Below are 21,982 nucleotides of genomic sequence, written 5' to 3' on the forward strand. Positions count from 1 at the left end.
AGTATAACATTGTTCTAAAAAATAAAGGGAGCGCTGTGTAGGAATTGGCAAATGTTCAGTCCAGACTGTTTTGTTATTTGTACAAATGGCTGATCTTTTGCCCATTCAGTCCCATTCAGTCCTCCGGTCCCTTAATTTGTTTTGTTGCCCTTTTCTGGACTCGCTCCATTTCCAGCACATTCTTCCTGAGGACTGAAGCCCAGAACTGGATGACATAGTCCAGGTGCAGCCGGACCAGGGTTTTATAGAGTGGGTGAATTATAATTTTATCTCTGGAGTTGATCCCCTTTTTAATGTATGCCAATATTCGGTTTGCTTTGTTAGCAGCAGCTTGTAATTGCATGCCATTGCTGAGCCTATCATCTACTAGGACCCCCAGGTCCTTTTCCATCCTAGATTCCCCCAGAGGTTCTCCCCTCAGGCAGTAGATTGCATTCATATTTTTGCCATCCAAAAGCATTATTTTACATTTTTCTACATTAAAGCTAATTTTCCATGTAGTTACCCACACCATTAATTTGTTCAGATCTTCCTGCAAGATTCCCACATCCCGCATATAAGTTATTGCCCTGATTATCTTAGTATTGTCCACATATACAGAGATTGAGCTGTTTATTCCATCCTTCAGGTCGTTTATAAATTAAATTAGGATAGGATAGGATTGGTCAGAGGACAGAACAGTGAGGGACCTCACTTTCTTCTTTGGTCGACCTTGGTGAGGCCTGTTCCGAGTGGAACTGTCAGGGCTGGGCTCAGCCCTTCCTTCTCTGAGCTGGCCGCTCAGTAGGGATGAGGCGAACACCCCCCGGTTCACACCAGAACCTGCGAATGGACCAAAAATTTGCTCAAACTTTAGAACCCCGTTAAAGTCTATGGGATTCGACTGTTCAAAATCAAAAGTGCTAATTTTAAAGGCTATTATACAAGTTATTTTCCTAAAAAGGGATTGGGGTCCCGAGTCCTGCCCCAGGGGACATGTATCAATGCAAAAAAAGTTTTAAAAATGGCAGTTTTTTCCAGAGCACTGATTTTATTGATGCCTAAAGTGAAAAAAAAGTGAAATATTCCTTTAAATATCGTGCCTGGGGGGTGTCTATAGTATGCCTGTAAAGTGGCGCGTGTTTCCCGTGATTAGAACAGTCCCTGCACAAAATTAAATTTTTAAAGGAATAAAAGTCATTTAAAACTGCTTGCGGCTTTCATGTCATTTTGGGTCCTGACAATATGGATGACAAACAGTGAGGCAAACGGCATGGGTACCCCCCCCCCCAGTCCATTACCAGGTCCTTTGGGTCTTGTATGGATATTAAGGTGAACCCCACCCCCAAATTAAGAAAATGAAAGGTGTGGTGTCCTCAGGCCCTGTATACTCTGAACAGCAGTATACAGGCGGTGCAAACAAGACAGGGACTGTAGGTTTGTTGTTAAGTAGAATCTGTTTGTAATTTTGAACTGGTACATTTTTAAAGTGTAGCTACAGTCAAGAAATCTATTTTTGAGCTTTTTGTAAAACATAGGGAAGGGTTATCACCCCTGTAACTTTTTTTTTGCTGTCTGTGCACCTCTTCTGAAGATTTCACCTCACTTTCTGTCCCAATGACAAAGGTTTTTTGAAAATTTGCGGTTTTTAGTGAAACAAGGATTGGTGATAAAGCATCAGTGGAGAGGAGACACATTTTTCCCATATCAACTCTTACAGGAGAGAATTCCCCTTCCTAGGGGTAGATTTCATCTCACTTCCTGTTGTCTCCTTCGGTTTGCAAGTAGGAGACATTTGTAAGTTGGATGTTTGAAAGTAGGGGCCTACCCTATATGCTCTGCAGAAATTTGGGCCTAAGGTGTTGCCACAACACTGTAAGCCCTCAAATTTACTCTTGGTGGGCGCTGGAAAGCCCTGCTGTGAACTATTATATCAAGAATTGTAATTACATGCCATTGTTGAACAGTGGTCGAAAAATTGGGCTTTTGGTGGTGGTGGTGCTGGTGCCACAACACTGTAAGTCCTCACAGTTACTCTTGGTGGGTGCTGGAACAGACCCTGCTGTGAAATATTATATCAAGAATTGTAATTACATGCACCTGTTGAACAGGGGCAGAAAAATTGGGCCTTTGGTGGTGGTGTTGCCACAACACTGTAAGCCCTCAGTTACTCTTGATAGGCGCAGGATTGGACCCTGCTGTGAAATATTAGATCAAGAATTGTAATTACATGTCCCTGTTGAACAGGGGCAGAAAAATTGGGCCTTAGGCACTGGTGCCGCAACACTGCAACACCTCACATAAACTCTAGTTTGAGCACCTGAATGAGCCCTGCTGCAAAGTATTGCATCAAAAATTTTAATTATACGCCCCTGTTAAACAGGGGCTGAAAAACTGGGCCTTAAGCACTGGTGTTGGTGCCACAACACTGCAACCACTCACAAATATTGTAGTTGGAGAGCAGTAATGAGCCCTGCTGCAAAGTATTGCATCAAAAATTGTAATTACACACCCCTGTTAAACAGGGGCTGAAAAATTGGGCCTTAGGCACTGGTGCTAGTGCCACAACACTGCAACCACTCACAGATATTGTAGTTGAGCAGAGCAAAGAACCCTCCTGCAAAATATTGCATCAAAAATTATAATTACATGCCCTGTTAAACAGGGTCTGAAAAATTGGGCCTCAGCCCTTAACCAAAAATTTTCTTTTTTTTTTTACTTTAATATATTTTTTTTATTAATTTATAAAATAATAGTACACAAATAGCACAACAATGGCAAAAATTGCAGTATAAAAGATAACAAGTTTATATAGGAAAAAAGAAAGAAAATAATGCATTCTACTTATCATAAATGCTACGCTACTCTAGCTTGTGCCATGTAAAAATACAATTTCGTCAACTACGGCGAACTGTGAAAAATTTTGGGTGTTTTCGTGGCAAATTCTAAAAGCCAGGAACACCCTGTACAAGTCTATGGGAGAAATCTAAAGTGCCAATTTTAAAGGCTAATATGCAAGTTATTGTCCTAAAAAGTGTTTGGGGACCTGGGTCCTGCCCCAAGGGACATGGATCAATGCGAAAAAAGTTTTAAAAACAGACGTTTTTTCGGGAGCAGTGATTTTAATAATGATTAAAGTGAAACAATAAAAGTGTAATATTCCTTTAAATTTCGTAATTTCATGCAGAAATGACACTTTGTGCAGGGACAGTTCTAAGCACAGGAAACATGCGCCCCTTCACAGGCATACTATAGACACCCCCAGGTACGAAATTCAAAGGAATATTACACTTTTATTGTTTCACTTTAATCATTATTAAAATCACTGCTCCTGAAAAAAAAAACTTAAGATTTTGAACGTTCGAGTCCCATAGACTTTAATAGAGTTCTAAAGAAAGTTCACACGAAGTTTAGGTCTGTTCGCAGGTTCTGGTGCGAACCGAACAGGGGGGTGTTCGGCTCATCCTTACCGGCACCATCTAAATATACTTATATCAACTAATTATACATTTCGAAATCTAATAAATGGAGAAGAAAAAAAAAGAGAAGGGGGAAGACAAAAGCCTTATAAAAGAGAAAAGGAATATATCTCCATTCCCCCCTAGGGGGGATACCCCATTTCATTCAACCAGGGTCGCCACATTCTAATACATTTCCCATAATTGCCCTGTCGGATATACATCACTCTCTCATTCCCTACTACTGAGTTAACTGTCTCAGCCCAACTCTGTGCTGTCGGGGGAGTGTGTGCCTGCCATTTCCATGTAATCATTATTCTTGCCTGAAAGAGGCATCTCAAAACTGGCTCCAGAGTGTCCTTCGAGGTTATACCCCTCTCCACACTTCCCAATAGGCAGATCTTGGCCGTTGGTACTATTACATTTAAAATGTTATTTATACTGTCTACTACTTCTATCCAGTACTTGAATAGCTTCGGGCATTTCCACAGCATGTGGATGAAGTCACCAGATGCGCCAAATCTAGTGCAATGGTCATTTTGTTTCCATCCAAAGTGAAACATTTTTGCCGGAGTGTAGTATACCCTATGTAGCAAGAATAAGTGGGACACCTTCTGCGCGGGGGAGATTGAAAACAACATACCCCCTTTGGGATTACTTCCCAGTCCTCTATTGTTATTGCCCTCAGATCCCTTTCCCATTTCGCTCTACTCTTATAAAGTCCTGTTCTGCTTATTGTTCCGGCTTCTAGGCTGGTATATATTTTAGAAATTAAGCCTTTAGTTGTATCTGAATTGATTATACTAACCAAGAGCGGAAGCTGAGTCCATTCAATTGTTTGTGACCTAAACTTTGTCTGAGTCACATGTCTAAGTTGTAAGTACTTATAGAAGGTATTATTTGGTATATTAAATTCTTGCTTTAAATCTGAAAATGCTTTCATGCTACTACCCTTATATAATTGTCCTAAATGTCTAATACCCTGCAGCTCCCATTCTACTGCTTTCTCTATATTACTTAGTTCTGGCAGATTTCCGTTGTTCCATAAGGGGGCATATTCTGATACCTCTTTATACCCTAGCAATAACTTAGCTGACTGCCAGACCTTTTTAATCATTTTAAATGTCGGGCAACTGTAGGAAAATGAATCTGCCTCCAAAATCTCTAATAAAGATTTATGTACTGACCCCGTTAACATCAGACTCTTGTTAAGATTCCCACCCTCAGAAACTCCCCAACCCCCTAGATGTTGTAGCTGAGATGCAAGAAAGTATGACCTTGGATGTGGAACCGCCATTTCCCCTTCTTTTAATGGTAACTGCATAGTTTGTAAGCCTATGCTGGGCTGGCCCTTTTTCCATATCTGGTCTCTAAACAAAGATTCTATTTGTTTAAACCATTTATGGCCTATCCAAACCGGGGAATTATGAAAAAATATATAATATCTGGGGTAACCATATCATTTTTATTAAATTGCAGAGTCCTGCTACTGACAGAGGAAGATGACACCAAATGTCTCCTTTTTGCTTCAGCTTAAGTAGCAATGGGCTTAAATTGTCCATAAGATATTGATCTAAATACCTATCAATCCAGACGCCCAAATACTTTAATTTTCCCACAATTTTTAATTTGGGGATATCTACACAGGTCTGGTTGCCAAGAGGGTCGACCGGTAGCAAGGCGGACATATCCCAATTGATAACCAGACCAGAGGCTTGTTCAAACTCTCCAACCATTTGTATCACAGTCTTCAGTGAGGACTGAACATCACCCAGAAAAAAAAGAACGTCATTTGCAAACAGTGATATTCTATCCTCCTGCGTCTGTCTCCGAAAACCTTGTACCTCTGTCGTTGATCTAGTCCTTATTGCCAAGGGTTCAAATGCAAGGGCAAATAATAATGGGGACAGGGGACACCCCTGCTTTGTTCCTCTCTCAAGCCGAAAAAGGCTTGAGTATTCGTTGTTAATCTTTACCCTTGTGCATGGTTCAGAGTAGAGTATTTTCACCCATCTGATAAATGAGGGACCAAAGCCAAAACTCTCGAGCACCCCCCATAGGTAATCCCATTCCAGAGTGTCGAAGGCCTTGGCTGTATCTAGGGCCAACACAGCCAAGGAGCCCTCCTTGTCAGTTGGAATCTGGATATTTAGGAAGCCTCTTCTAATATTGACACTGGTTGAACTGTTGGGAATGAACCCTGACTGATCCGGATGTATCAGATTTTTTATGTATCTGTTTAAGCAGGTTGCTAAAATTCTGGCTAGAATTTTTATATCGGTGCATAGGAGGGAGATAAGAGGAAGGTTCTAATTGGTCTTTCCCCTCCTTGTGAATTACTGTTAGGTACCTGGGTGGTGAGCCTGACTTGATGGAAGAAGACCTCTCTTAGGGCTCTGGTTCAAGTCCCACTGGAGTGAGAACAGTGGTACGTGAGCGCATCGGGGTAGAAGCGTCTGGGCTGGATGCAGCAGCTGATGCAGGCAGGGTAGGTGATCCTCCAGATGGCTGAAACCTCAGGAGTAGGGATGAGCTTAGTGTTCGAGTCGAACGTACGTTCGACTCGAACATTGGCTGTTCGTCCGTTCGGCGAAGTCCGAACATTTTGGTCCATTCGCGCCAAATTTGTGTGGCGCTCACGGCCCACAATGCACTGCGATGGTGCAGTGCATTGCTGGCTCATGATTGGCCAAGCATGCACTGTGACCCCGCATGCTTGGCCAATCACAGCGCCAGCAGCGAGGAGAGCCATGATTGGCCACAGGCAGGATGCCTGTGGCCAATCATAGCTCAGGCTGTGTAGTGCATGCCCCACACTATATAAGGCCGCCAGCGCGGCGGCCTTGTGTAGTGTGTTGGCGTCTGAAGCAGTGGGTGTTCTGTGTACCTTCAACACAGTACACACCGACCGTTTTCGGCCGATTTTCGATCTTGCTGTTGTGTAGTGGTTATTGTCTGCGTGCCCTGACCGCAGTATATACCGCTATATTCACCTCACCTATATAGCTAGTGATCTATCTGTTATAATAGAGCTTGCAGTCAGTAGTGTTAGGAGATAGTGCGTGCTGTCTGCGTGCTCTGTACCCAGTACATACCGCTATATCCACCTACATAGCTATTCTCTATTTGAGCCCACTTGCCATCTGCAGGAGTTATTGGAAGTTGTGTGTGCCTCCAGCACAGCACAGTATACATCTGGATATACCCCTTTATCTCTGGTGTTCTCTGGTTATTGTCTGCGTGCCCTGACCGCAGTATACACCGCTATATTCACCTCACCTATATAGCTAGTGATCTATCTGTTATAATAGAGCTTGCAGTCAGTAGTGTTAGGAGATAGTGCGTGCTGTCTGCGTGCTCTGTACCCAGTACATACCGCTATATCCACCTACATAGCTGTTCTCTATTTGAGCCCACTTGCCATCTGCAGGAGTTATTGGAAGTTGTGTGTGCCTCCAGCACAGCACAGTATACATCTGTATATACCCCTTTATCTCTGGTGTTCTCTGGTTATTGTCTGCGTGCCCTGACCGCAGTATACACCGCTATATTCACCTCACCTATATAGCTAGTGATCTATCTGTTATAATAGAGCTTGCAGTCAGTAGTGTTAGGAGATAGTGCGTGCTGTCTGCGTGCTCTGTACCCAGTATATACCGCTATATCCACCTACATAGCTGTTCTCTATTTGAGCTCACTTGCCATCTGCAGGAGTTATTGGAAGTTGTGTGTGCCTCCAGCACAGCACAGTATACATCTGTATATACCCCTTTATCTCTGGTGTTCTATAATAAAGGCATCTGCAGGAGTTAGTGGGTGTTGTGTGCCTCTAGCACAATATACACTACCCAACTGCTTTTTTACCCAACTCCCTTCAGGCCATTACCATGTCTGGAAGGCCAGCAAGGAGAGGCAGACAGGAGTGAGCCGATAAAAGAGGGCAAGCAGGCTCTGTGTCTAGAGACAACAGTGCTGGTCGTGGACGCGGTGCATTGTCATCAGCACGTGGCCATGGGACACGCTTGTCCTTCTTTTCAGCAGCTGGACATGTTGAACCGCAACATGCCAACGACTTGGTAGAGTGGATGACCAAGCCCTCTTCATCCTCCTCATCCTCTCTCACCCAGTCTCAGGGTACTAGCAAAGCAGCTGCCAACGCATCGTCTTTCCTCCTCTCAATGTCATCATCAGTGACTCCTTCCCTAGACCCACCACGTCCTCCTGAGGAGTCTCCTGAACTCTTTGAGCACAGTGTTGGGTACATGCTCCAGGAGGATGCCCAGTGTTTTGTGGGCTCTGATGATGACACTCAGCTAGAGGAAGGCAGTAGCGTGAGCGCAGAGAGAGGGGATGCTCAAGAAAGACAGCAATCTGGCAGTCATGTTCCACAAGCTGCAGCATACTGCCAGGTTTGCTACAGCGATGAAGAGGGAGGGGATGATGAGGGCACTGACTCCACGTGGGTGCCTGCAAGGAGAGAGGAGGAGGAGGAGGCACATGTCCAACAAGGCAGGATGCCCTCCGGGGGCCAGCTTAGGGGCAGCACACCGACTGAATCACACCGCAGAGCTCCGCCTGTGCAGAGCGCTGCCTCTGCGCGTTATTCTAAAAGTTCTTTGGTGTGGGCCTTTTTTGAGATGAGTGCATCAGACCACACCGCTGCTATTTGCAACATATGTCTCAAGCGTATCTCACGTGGCCAAAACATCAGCCGCTTGGGCACCACATGCTTGACCAGACATATGTTGACCTGCCATGCAGCTCGTTGGCAAGCGTACCTCAAAGACCCACACCAAAGAACAAAGCGGACCTCTCCTTGCTCCTCATCAGCTGGCATCTCCAACCCCACTAGACCTTCAGTCCTCTCTGAAACCTGCTCTGAGAGGAATGAAGGTGTAGAATTAGGTGTGTCACAGCCAAGTGCTTCCGGGAACTCTGCTAGCGGTACACCCACGTCCGATTATAGCAGGCAAATGTCCCTGCCCCAGCTGCTGGACCGGCGAAAGAAGTTCACTCCCAGCCATCCACATGCCCAGCGGTTGAATGCTAGCTTGGCTAAATTGCTAGCACTTCAACTGCTGCCTTTTCAGTTGGTAGACTCGGCCCCCTTCCGTGAGTTTGTACAATGTGCGGTTCCTCAGTGGCAGGTCCCCAAACGCCACTTTTTCTCACGGAAGGCGATTCCGGCTCTCTACCGGCATGTGGAAGGCAATGTCCTTGCCTCGCTGGACAGGGTGGTCAGCGGTAAGGTGCATATTACCGCTGACTCATGATCCAGCAGGCATGGACAGGGACGTTACCTGTCTTTAACGGCCCATTGGGTCACTCTTCTGGAAGCTGGGAAGGATGCAGGACAAGGTGCAGTAGTGTTGGAGGTTGTTCCGCCACCACGCCTCCAAAATGCTACTATTGGTTGTGACACACCTCTCTCCTCCACCCCTCCTCTTCTTCTTCCTCCATGGCCTCTTCCAGTGCTCTGTCCTCAGAACCAGCGGTGCTTCGTAGGCGTTCCAGGGGCTACGCAAGTACGCAGGTAAAATGATGCCAGGCCGTGCTTGCGCTGGTTTGTTTGGGGGACAGGAGCCACACTGGGGCGGATGTTTTGTCAGCTCTGCAGGGCAGGCCGAGAGGTGGTTGACGCCACGCCAGCTTAAGCCAGGAATGGTGGTTTGTGACAATGGCACCAACCTCCTCTCCGCCCTCCGACAGGGATAACTGACCCATGTGCCCTGTGTAGCTCACGTCCTTAACCTGGTGGTGCAGCGGTTATTGGGCAGGTACCCCGGCTTACAGGATGTCCTGAAGCAGGCCAGGAAAGTCTGTGTGCATTTCCACTGATCATTTAATGCCTGTGCTCTGCTGGCTGAGCTCCAAAAGGAGTTGAACCTGCCCAAGAACCTCCTTATATGTGACATGCCCACCAGATGGAACTCAACATTGGCCATGCTGCAGCAGCTGCACACGCAGCAGAGGGCCATCAATGAGTACCTGTGCAACTACGGCACCAGGACAGGGTCAGGGGAGCTTGGTTTTTTCTCACCACGCCAGTGGGGCATGATCAGGGATGCATGCACTGTCCTGTCACCGTTAGAGGAGGCCACAAGGATGGTGAGCAGTGACAGTGCATGCATCAGTGACACTGTACCTCTTGTCCACCTCTTGGAGCATACGCTGCGTGGAATAATGGACAGGGCACTTGAGGCAGAACAGAGGCAGGAAGAGGAGGACTTCCTTGCCTCTCAAGGCCCCCTTTATCCAGACAGTGTTCCTGCTGTGCCACCCATCACACAGGAAGAGGATGAGGAGGAGGAAGAGGAGGAGGAGGATGATTGTGTCAGCATGGAGGTGGAGGCTGGCACTCAGCATCAGCAGCAGCAGTCTTGTAGGGATGATTTACAGTCCCAAGAAACACGTGGACTTGTACGTGGCTGGGAGGAGGTAGCTGCGGATCATGTTGTCCTTAGTGACCCAGAGGACTCCGGACCGAATGCCTCAGCTAACCTACGCTGCATGGCCTCCCTGATCCTGCAAAGCCTGCGGAAGGATCCTCGTATTCTTCGGATCAAGGAGAGGGACCATTACTGGCTGGCCACTCTCCTTGATCCACGGTACAAGGGTAAGGTTGCCGACCTTATCTTGCCATCGCAGAGGGAGCAGAGGATGAGACATCTCCGGGAGGCCTTGCAGAAAGGTCTGTGCAATGCGTTCCCAGAGACTGGGAGGTTACAAACTCCTGGTCCTTGACAACGTGTTGCTGAGGCATCGGTCAGAAGGAGCGGTGGAGAAGGTGGCCGTCTGACTGATGCTTTCAGACAATTTTTTAGTCCGCAGCCCCAAGGTATGATCGGTTCCAGCACCCATCGCCAGCGTCTGATTTACATGGTGCAGGAATACCTAGGGGCAAGGTTAGACTTGGACACCTTTCCCACCGAAAATCCTCTGGCTTACTGGTTCTTGAGGATGGATCACTGGCCAGAGCTTGCACAGTATGCAATTGAGCTACTGGCCTGTCCTGCATGCAGCGTTCTTTCGGAACGCACCTTCAGTGCTGCTGGTGGCTTTGTTACCGATCACAGGATGCGCCTGTCCACTGAATCAGTTGATCGACTGACCTTCATCAAGATGAATCAGTCTTGGATCACCCACAGCTACCAAGCACCTGAAGCTGATGTAACAGAATAATTTGTTTTGAAATATCACATCCCTTCAAGACTGCCTATGCTGATGCTGAGTGACTGTCCTGTTATGTTGATTGTCTATCCTCTTCCTCCTCCGCTGATATGTTGGAAGAACATTTCTGGTTCTGGTTGATGCCATCAGCCCGATTTTTCTGCCCCTGTTTAACAGGGGCGTTTAAGTACAATTTTTGATGCAATGCTTTGCAGCAGGGCTAATTCCTGCAATCAAACAAGGGTATATGGGAGAGGTTGCAGTGTGGTGGCACCAGCACCAGTGCCTAAGGCCCAATTCTTCTGCCCCTGTTTAACAGGGGCGTTTAAGTACAATTTTTGATGCAATGCTTTGCAGCAGGGCTAATTCCTGCATTAAAACTAGAGTATATGGAAGAGGTTGCAGTGTGGTGGCACCAGCAGCAGTGCCTAAGGCCAAATTTTTCTGCCCCTGTTTAACAGGGACATGTAATTACAATTCTTGATATAATATTTCACAGGAGGGCCCCTTCCTGTGCCCACCCAGAGTAACGGTGAGGACTTATAGTGTTGTGGCACCAGCACCACAACCACCAAAGGTCAATTTTTCTACCACTGTTCAACAATGGCATGTAATTACAATTCTTGATATAATCGTTCACAGCAGGGCGCTCCAGCGCCCACCAAGAGTCACTTTGAGGGCTTACAATGTTGTGGCAAAACCAACACCTTGTTCCGCCTTTTTTGCAGAGCATATAGGGCAGGCCCCTACTTTCAAACATCCAACTTACAAACATCTCCACATCTCCTACTTGCAAACGGAAGGAGACAACAGCAAGTGAGATGAAAAAAGATGGACGACAAAACAAATTATACAGGGGTGATAACCCTTCCCTATGTTTTCCAAAAAGCTTAAAAATAGTTTTTTTGACTGGAGCTACACTTTAAAAATGTACCAGTTGAAAATTACAAACAGATTCAACTTAACACAACAAACCTACACAGTCCCTGTCTTGTTTGCACCGCCTGTATACTGCTGTTCTGAGTATATAGGGCCTGGGGGCCACACGCATTTCCTTTTTTTAATATGGGTACTGGGTTCCCCTTAATATGCGTACAAGACCCAAATAGGCTGATAATGGGCAGGGAGGGCTACCCATGCCATTTTTCTCAATGATTTTCAACCATATTGCAGGAACCAGATATAACATTAAAACCGCAAGCAGTTTTAAATGGTGTTATTTCCGTTTAACGTCATTTTGTGCAGGGACTGTTCTAAACACGGGAAACACGTGGCACTTCACAGGCATACTACAGACACCCCCCAGGCACCATATTTAAAGGAATATTTCACTTTTTTTTTCACTTTAACCGTCATTAAAATCAGTTCTCCTGCCAAAACGGCCATTTTTAAAAACATTTTAGGCATTGACCCATGTCCCCTGGGGCAGGAGCCAGGTCCCCAAACCCTTTTTAGGACAGTATCTTGCATATTAGCCGTTAAAATTAGCACTTTTCATTTCGAACGTTCGATTCCCATAGACTTCAATGGGGTTCTAACGTTCGTACGAATTTGGGGTCCGTTCGAAAGTTCTGGTGCGAACCGAACCGAGGGGTGTTCGGCTTATCCCTACTCAGGAGCTGGTAGAAGCAGGAGACGGCTGGCAGAGCTGGCAGCAGTAGGCAGGGCAGGTAGACCGGTGGCAATCAGAGTAGAAGGCCCTGGATGGCAGCAGCGGATTCTGGAAGGACTCAGAATGTTAGGCACAGGCAAAGGTAGGTCAGGCAGGCCAGGTCAAGCAGACAGGTAATCAGGCAGGAACGGTAGGCAAGGCATAGTCACAAGCAGGCAGGGGTTCAGCAGCAATAAGCAGTCCGTAGCAGAGTCAGGCAAGCCGGCATCGGGGCAGGAGAGATCAGCAGGGTCAAATGAGAGCCAGGCCGGTAATGGTAATCAACAGACAGGTAACAGGGTTTTCAGGTAGTAGCTGCAGACAAACAGCACAGAACATCTGCAGCTTTATCTTTAAATAGGGCCACTGGCGCCAATCGTGCTAGCGCGCACACGAATGTCGCGCATGTGCGCGCGCCTGAGGTGCACAGCAGCACACACACACGCGCCGATGCCCGGACTGCCTAACAGCGCGTGTGCGCATGCACGCACGGCGATTTGCTCGTACAGCGCAAGCAGAGCCATGACAATTACAATAATGTTGGCTTCCGACATCGAGGTGGGCAAACCCCTGCTAGATAATGCCCACTCAAAAGTCTTAAGCAATTCCGGGAGCAAGACCTCCCCATATCTTTTATAAATTTCTATAGGCAGCCCATCTGGGCCTGGGGACTTGCGATTGGACATCGCAGCTACAGCACAGCGGATTTCCTGCAAAGACAATTGGGCATCTAACTCTCTTTTACCCTTTGGTGATAAGGTCGGGATTGATATTTCCCAAAGAAAATCATCAATTCTATCCCTCCCTTGCTCTCTAATAGATGCATAGAGAGACTTATAGTAATTACTTAAAATTTGGATTATCTCATTTGCATCAGTCGTGATCACCCCACCTGGGGTTCTGACTGCTGACACAGCAGGAGAGGAGGTATTGGATCTAATCAAAAAGGACAACATACGACCGACTCTCTTGCCTTCTCCAAATTGACATTGCTGTTGGAATATTCCTCTATTCTCTATCTTCCTCTTGATGGTCATTTTATAAGCCTGCTGTCTTTCTAACCATTCTTTCTGGCTGTCAAGTGATGGATCCATCACATAGCATCTCTCTGCCCGCAACATCTCTCTTTAAGCTTCATTCTCCCGCTTTCTAGAGTTCCCCTTAACTCTTGCTATCTGATGGATCAAGAGACCTCTGAAATAGGCTTTCAGGGAGTCCCAAACCACCCCCAATGACGCCGTACCCATATTTATTTGGACAAATTCATGCAATTTGTCTATTACTTCTCCAGCGCTGCCCATCAGCTCTAGCCAAGCTGGATTTATTCTCCATTCGTTTTGCTGGGCTTTACCCCCAGCGTTTACAGTTAGCTTCAATGGGGAGTGGTCAGAGACCCCTCTTGGGCCATACTCTATATTCTGTATCAGCAAGAGTGCTTCACTGTTAGCTATGGCCATATCTATTCTGGATAAGGTAAAATGTGAGCCTAAGAAGCAGGAATATATACGCTCCTGCTCATACTGAGTACGCCATATATCGCATAATCCCGTTTCAAATAAGAAGCGGGATAGGTGGCCCTCTCAGCCACTGGATTGGAACTATTCCTTGGTGGGAACCTGTCTAAACCTCTGTCTAAGGCTTCATTAAAATCCCCCACCACAATAATAGGGATACCCACTTTATTTAGTGTAAATGCCACCAGTTCTCATAGTACCTCGAAATTAAATGGGGGGGGGGGGGTATATAAATATTCACTAGAACATATAATTTATTTTAAATTGAGCAGAACAGGAAAACAAATCGGCCCTGTATATCAATATTAAAACTAAGTCTGATGTATGTTATCTGAGATATATTGCCGTGCGATTTGTGTACTGTCTCTGTACTGCACTTATACTTCTGCTACTGCGTATATAAGGTGCCTTTTTGCTACCTAGGTGGGGGGGGGGGGTAAAAATACAAAGAGGTCAGTGAAAAATCTCCCACCGCCCCGAGAAAAAAAATGGAAATGTTCTTGCAAGCTATCAGCATGGTCATTGAGGAGGAAGAGAATAGTCACTAAGCATAACAGGATAGTCACTCAGCATCAGCATAGGCAGTCTTGAAGGGATCTGACATTTCAAAAATAAAATAATTCGGTTACATCAGCATCAGGTGCTTGGTAGCTGGTGGTGATCCAAGACTGATTAATTTTTATGAAGGTCAGTCGATCAACCGAGTTGGTGGACAGGTGCACCCTGTGATCGAGTACAAAGCCTCCAGCAGCACTGAATGTGCATTCTGACAGAACGCTGGATACAGGACAGGCCAGTAGCTCAATTGCATACTGTGCAAGCCCAGGCCAGTGATCCATCCTCAAGACCCAGTAACCCAGAGGATTTTCGGAGGGAAAGATGTCCAAGTCTGATCATGCCCCTAGGTATTCCTGCACCATGTAAATCAGATGCTGGCGATGGTTGCTGGAACCGATCATACCTTGGGGCTGTGGACTCAAAAATTGTCTGAACTCTTTGGTCAGTTAATCACCTTCTCCACCGCTCCTTCTGTGACTGACCAAAGCCTCAGCAACAAGTTGTCCAGGACCAGGAATTTGTAACCTCCCAATCTCTGGGAACATGTTGCACAGACCTTTCTGCAAGGCCTCCCAAATAGTGATGGCCGAACGGTTCGCCCGGCGGTCGTTTTGCTGCGAATTTCAGCTGTTCGCGGTCCGCCCGTTCGGCGGACTATTGGCGCCGTTCGCCCGGCGGACTTCCGCGTTTACTGTGTAAAATAACTTTGACCTATGATGACACATCCATCATGGGGTACAGGACAGCCAATTGAGACATTACAGCACATGGACACTTGGACATTCCCCCTAACTTATAAATACACCTGATCCGGCGGCCATTTTACATTCTTTCTTCTGTCACTATAGGGAGAGATTGCTGTGTGGAGCAGGGAGAGATTACAGGGACCCAAATCGCTAGCTATTTGGTATACAAAAGTTCTTTTCAGGACTGATATAGGTGTTAGGTGTATATAGGTTTGCTGTGCTACTGATTGTTGCAGCAGCCTGAGTGTCTTTTGTCAGTTTAGAGAGAGGGACAGGACGCTGTGTCTGCTGTAGGGACAGTCAGTTTAGTTATCATCATTAGCTGTTACTATCAGGTCCACAAAAGTGCTATTCCAGTTATTGTTCCAGTAGCCTCTTTTTTGTCAGTTTATATAGGGACAGGCAGGAAGCAGTGTGTGAGGCAGTAAGGGTCAGTTTAATCAGTAGCTGAAACTATTAGTTCCACAAAGGTTCTTTTCAGGACTGGTATCAGTGGTATGGTAATAGGCTTGTACACGTATATTCTTTCTTCCATATATAGAAAGAATATTATACTTGACTGCTGCCCTTCTGCTGCAGTCTGCTAATCATTCACATCTCACTTGTTCCACAAAGCTCTTTATCAGGACTGGTAACTTGGTCTGTCTAGGGTGCTACAGTACATAGGGTTGAGTGAGGTACAGTCTGCTATTCTATAAGGACTGGTATCGGTCCACAATACATAGGGTTGAGGTGCACTACTGCTGACCGCTGTCCTTTACTGCAGCAGTCCTTCATCGGTATAGGGACTGACGTACAGTCTGCTAATCACTCACACACAACCTACTTGGTCCACAAAGCTCCTTATAAGGACTCTTAACTTGGTCTGTCTAGGGTGCTACAGTACATAAGGTTGAGTGAGGTACAGTCTGCTATTCTATAAGGACTGGTATCGGTCCACAATACATAGGGTTGAGGTGCACTACTGCTGACCGCTGCCCTATACTGCAGCAGTCCTTCATCGGTATAGGGACTGACGTACAGTCTGCTAATCACTCACACACAACCTACTTGGTCCACAAAAGTCCTTATAAGGACTGGTAACTTGGTCTGTCTAGGGTGCTACAGTACATAGGGTTGAGTGAGGTACAGTCTGCTATTCTATAAGGACTGGTATCGGTCCACAATACATAGGGTTGAGGTGCACTACTGCTGACCGCTGCCCTATAGTGCAGCAGTCCTTCATCGGTATAGGGACTGACGTACAGTCTGCTAATCACTCACACACAACCTACTTGGTCCACAAAGCTCCTTATAAGGACTGGTAACTTGGTCTGTCTAGGGTGCTACAGTACATAGGGTTGAGTGATGTACAGTCTGCTATTCTATAAGGACTGATATCGGTCCACAATACATAGGGTTGAGGTGCACTACTGCTGACCGCTGCCCTATACTCCAGCAGTCCTTCATCGGTATAGGGACTGAGAGTTTTGTCACAGGGTCATTTAAAAAATGACAGGCAGAGGAAGAGGCAGGCCCTTCCGCAGGGGTGGTAGGGGTAGGGCAGGAGCAACAGGCTTGAGCCAAAGTGGGAAGTTGCAGAAGGTGCGTACAATTACTTTAAAGGACGCACCAGACTTGGTTGAATGGCTCGCTCAGCCTTAGGCCGCGTACACATGAGAGGATTGTCTGGCCAACTAAGTCCATCAGACAATCTGACAGACAGTCCGTCCTACTTTTGAATGAACGGACTTGACCACACACGATGAACAGACAGTCCGCTGAAAGCTTGCGCAATGACGTGTACAGCACGTACGATGGGACTAGTAATACGACGTCCAATACACTGCAAAGCAACCTTCGGCCGTGTAAATCCTTTCTGAGCATGCGCCATACTTAGTCCGTCCAACTTGCCTACTCACGAGCGGACTGTCCGCTGAAACTAAGTTTGAACGGACAATATTACGGAAATTCCGAAAGACTTAGTCCGCCAGACTGTCCGCTGAAAAAGTCCGCTGAAGCCCACACACGAGCGGACTGTCCGCTGAAACACGTTTCAGTGGACTAAGTTGGACGGACAATCCTCTCGTGTGAACGCGGCCTTACTCTTCTGCACCCTCCTCATCCTCTCGATCTGCACCCTCTTCTTCACTCTCTGCTATGTGCACCCCCAAAGATACTACCACCAACAACACCACCACCACCACTACCCCATACCTTCCGCTTGAGTCACAGGAATTATTTTCCGATCCATATCAAGAGGACATTTCTGATGCGCAGCCACTCTTGGTATTGTATCAGGAAGAGGAGGTAGCAACAACCGCTATTCTGACGACAGTACCCAGATCAGCCCAAGGAGGAGGTTGGTCCCCAGTGTTGCTGCCTACTCCGAGATCTCTACTTATAGCTGTGGGGAAGGTGACGTTGATGATGACGTGTCTAGTGATGTCACGTGGGTGCCCACAAGAGAGGAAGAGGAGGGGAGTTCAGAGGGAGATATGGACCAGCAGATAGGGAGGAGAAGCAGAAATAACTTACATTGCACAGGAGGGACAAAGCAGACTGCAAATGTATCAGGAACGAGTCATCGACCATGTACGGTCACATCTCGCGCTCCCAGGACACCGGTACATTGCTCCGCAGTGTGGGCTTTTTTTAACGTGTCCGCTGCTGACAATAGCGTTGCTATCTGCAATCTTTGCAGTCAACGCATTAGTCGCAGTAAGCCCAACACTCACCTAGGGAAGACTGCCTTAAGAAGGCACATGGGCAGCCATCACCGAGCCGAGTGGGAGCAATGGAACACACAAAGCCACACTCCAGGCTCTCACCGTCCAGCCTCGTCTTCTACTTCTCCTTCTCCTCTCTCCTCACAATTGTCCTCCACTCCACCTTCCATCACGCCAAGCTCACGTTTTTCTGCAAAAAGGCAGGCTTCCATGGGCCTAATGTTCGAGCGTAAAAAAATGATGACGCCGGATAACCCTCTTGCCCAACGGTTGACGGCTGGCTTGTCAGAACTGATAGCCCGCCAACTACTGCCATATAAACTGGTGGACTCGGAGGCCTTTTGCAAATTTGTGGCCATTGGAACACCACAATGGAAGGTCCCAGGAGGGAAGTATTTCTCAGAGAATGGCATCCCAGAGCTATATGGCCATGTTCAGCGGCAAGTGAATGTATCTCTGGCACACAGTGTCGGTGCCAAGATACATCTGACCACAGACACGTGGTCTAGCAAACACGGGCAGGGAAGGTATATCACTTTTACTGCCCACTGGGTGAACCTTCTGACGGACGTCAAGCATGTAACCCGTGGCACCCATGTAGATTTGGTTTTACCGCCACGGATTACATGCAGGCCTGACTCTTCTTCTCCTCCTCCTCCTACTCCATCCTCCTCCCTCTCCTCCTCAGCTGACTCCTCCTTTTCCGCTGCTAGCGTCTCTTCCGCTGCGCCGCCCAAGCTCCCCAGAACCTATTCAACATGCCAGGTGAGACGTTGCCATGCCGTGCTGCGTCTGTTGTGCCTGGAAGCCAAGAGCCACACTGGCCCGGCACTCCTTTCAGCTTTGCGTTCACAGGCAGATCAGTGGCTAACACCGCTCAATTTGACAGTTGGTAAAGTGGTGTGTGACAACGGTGCCAATCTGCTTAGCGCATTGAAACAGGGCAAAATCACGCACGTGCCATGCATGGCACACGTCTTAAACTTGGTCGTGCAGCGATTCGTTGTCAAATACCCTGGGGTCCAGGACATCTTGCGGCAGGCAAGGAAAATCTCGGCCCATTTCAGAAGATCTTACACGGCCATGGCTCGACTTGCTGACATTCAGCGGCGACACAATCTGCCGGTCAGATGTCTTATTTGCGATTGCCCGACGCGATGGAACTCAACCTTCTGTATGCTTGATAGGCTTCTCCAGCAGAAACGTGCAGTTAACCACTACCTGTATGAACTCTGCGGCATAACCGGTTCTGGGGAGCTGGGTTTTTTTTCACCGCACCAGTGGCTGCTCATGCGCGACACATGCAGACTTCTGCGCCCATTTGAGGAGATCACCAAACTGTCAGTCGCAGCCATGGCGCCATCAGTGACATGGTACCTTATGCCTTCTTTATGGAGCGTGCATTGCGTTGTGTCATTGATCAAGTTGTGGAGGAGCAGGAGCGGGAAGATGAGGAAGTCGCAATGCTGGATGAATTCCCAGGGGGGGCTACTCTATCTGAAACAAGTCAACAACAGGAGTCTGACGAGGAGTCAGAGGAGGATGGTGCCGGGGCGGATGAGGAGGAGCAAGAAGAGCATGCTTTAAACCTTTCTGGGATCCCTGTTGTGAGTGGATGGGGAGAGGAGAATGAAGAGGACGACATTATCCTGGATGATGAGCAGGAGCCAGGCCACCACACCGCTTCCACTTTAGTGCAAATGGGGGCCTTTATGCTCCAGTGTTTTAATAGGGACCCCCATATAAAAAGCATAAGTGTCAATTACCAGTACTGGGTGGCAACGTACTTAGACCCCCGGTACAAACACAAAATGGCGGAAATGTTACCACCGTCGCAGAGGGCTGTCAGAATGCCGCACTTCCAGGCCTTGCTTCGAGAAATGCTGCATTCTGCTTTTGCGTGCGCTGGCAGAGGAGCAATTCCCACTCCCAGAGAAGGAGTTGCGGGTACCAATCCAACAGCACCTGCAAGAAGAGGCCGGTTTGAAGATGTGTTGGTGACTTCTGATATGAGGTCATTCTTTCAGCCGACCCATCGACAGGTGTCATCCGGATCTATCATTAGGGAACGCCTAGATCTATCATCAGGTGTCCGACTACATCGGGTTAACGGCCGATGTGGACGCTCTGAGGAGTGATGAACCCCTGAACTACTGGGTGGGCAGGCTTGACCTCTGGCCAGAGCTTTCCCAATTTGCAATGGAACTGTTGGCTTGCCCCTCATCCAGTGTCCTGTCCGAAAGGACGTTCAGCGCAGCAGGGGGGATCGTGACCGATAAGCGTACTCGCCTAGCTCACGACAGTGTTAACTACCTCACATTTCTAAAAATGAATGAGGCATGGATCTCGAAAGAATTCAACACATGTGACCAGTAGACCATGTATATGTCTATAAACAATTTTTTTAATCGAGCACAGAGACCTTCTTTCTTCATTTGGCTCACTTCCTTGTCCAAAAAAAGCACACCGTACTATATGCCCGTACCCTCCTCTTTGAAGAGGTTGAGCAGTGTCATATTTCTACTGGGGCTGCTTATTATGAGGGGCTCCCACCATCCCTGTGCTGTGCTGACATCCTCCTGGGGCTGTACCTCTGCTCTGCATATTATGAGGGGATCCCACCATCCCTGTGCTGTGCTGACTTCCTTCTGGGGCTGTACCTCTGCTGTGCATATTTTGAGGTGCTCCCACCATCCATGTGCTATGCTCATTATGAGGGGCTCCCACCATCCCTGTGCTGTGCTGACTTACTCCTGGGGCTGCTTATTATGAGGGGCTCCCACCATCCCTATGCTATGCTGACATCCTCCTGGGGCTGCTTATTATGAGGGGCTCCCACCATCAATGTGCTATGCTCATTATGAGGGGCTCCCACCATCCCTGTGCTATGCTGACTTCCTCCTGGGGCTGCTTACGGTGCAGGTGTCAGTGCTGTATATCACGGTGCTGATGTCAGTGCTCTCTGTCACGATGCTGCTGTCAGTGCTGTATATCACGGTGCTGGTGTGAGTGCTTTATGTCACGCTGCTGATGTCAGTGCTCTCTATCACGGTGCTGCTGTCAGTGCTGTATATCACGGTGCTGGTGTGAGTGCTTTATGTCATGATGCTGATGTCAGTGCTCTCTGTCACGGTGCTGCTGTCAGTGCTGTATATCACGGTGCTGGTGTGAGTGCTTTATGTCACGCTGCTGATGTCAGTGCTCTCTATCACGGTGCTGTTGTCAGATGACTCTATCACGGTGCAGGTGTCATTGCTGTATGTCACGCTGCTGATGTCAGTGCTCTCTATCGCGGTGCTGCTGTCAGATGACTCTATCACGGTGCAGGTGTCATTGCTGTATGTCACGCTGCTGGTGATCATCTCCTGCACCCACTTCTTTGCCTACCCTGGTCTCTGACCTTCCCTCTCCTCCATTGCCTTCATGCGCTCCACAGTCCTGAATTGTCACAACAATTTCCCATATAAAAAAAGAATGCTTGTAGTTGTCGATCCCAGATTCACCTCATACATGTGTTATGTCATTGGCCATGTGGTGGGACTATGTTTGCACAGCTATTAATTATTTTGTGGCTGCAAATTTGACCTGTAGGTTTGCGAAGTTCGCCTCCCATTAAAGTCAATGGGGCCCACCGCGAATGTTCCGGTTCGCGAACTATCGGGTTCGCGGTCCGCATTCGCGAAGCGTCCTGTCGGAAGTTCGTCCATCACTACTCCCAAAGATGTCATCCTCTGCTCCCTCTGCGATGGCAAGATAAGGTTTGCAACCTTACCCTTGTAATGTGGATCAAGGAGTGCTGCCAGCCAGTAATGATCCCTCTCCTTGATCCGACAGATACAAGGATCCTTTTCCTGTGTGATCGGCAGGCCAGCAGGAACACTGTCTGGAAAAAGGTGGACCTTGAGAGGTAAGGATGTCTTATTAAAAATTACAAAAAAATCTAAAAAAAAAAAAAATGAAAAAAAAAATTTTTTTTCACTTACCAGAAATGCCTGTTGCTAGGCACATAATCCTAATCTTCCTCTTACTATTCCACTGAGATCTTCTTTCTTCTCTCCTCGTCGCGTTGTCTTCTGGGTAATGGGTCGCGCTGTGTTCTGGGAACTGTGTGTCCCAGAACACAGCGCATCCCATTCACAAAGCGCTGCGCGACTCGCGCATGCACAGTAGGAAACGGGCAGTGAAGCTGTAAGGCCCC

The sequence above is a fragment of the Lithobates pipiens genome, unplaced genomic scaffold, assembly GCF_037356315.1.
Source record: "Lithobates pipiens isolate NorthernLeopardFrog02 unplaced genomic scaffold, aLitPip1_a1.2 Scaffold_3, whole genome shotgun sequence".
In the NCBI taxonomy this organism is placed as follows: Eukaryota; Metazoa; Chordata; class Amphibia; order Anura; family Ranidae; genus Lithobates; species Lithobates pipiens.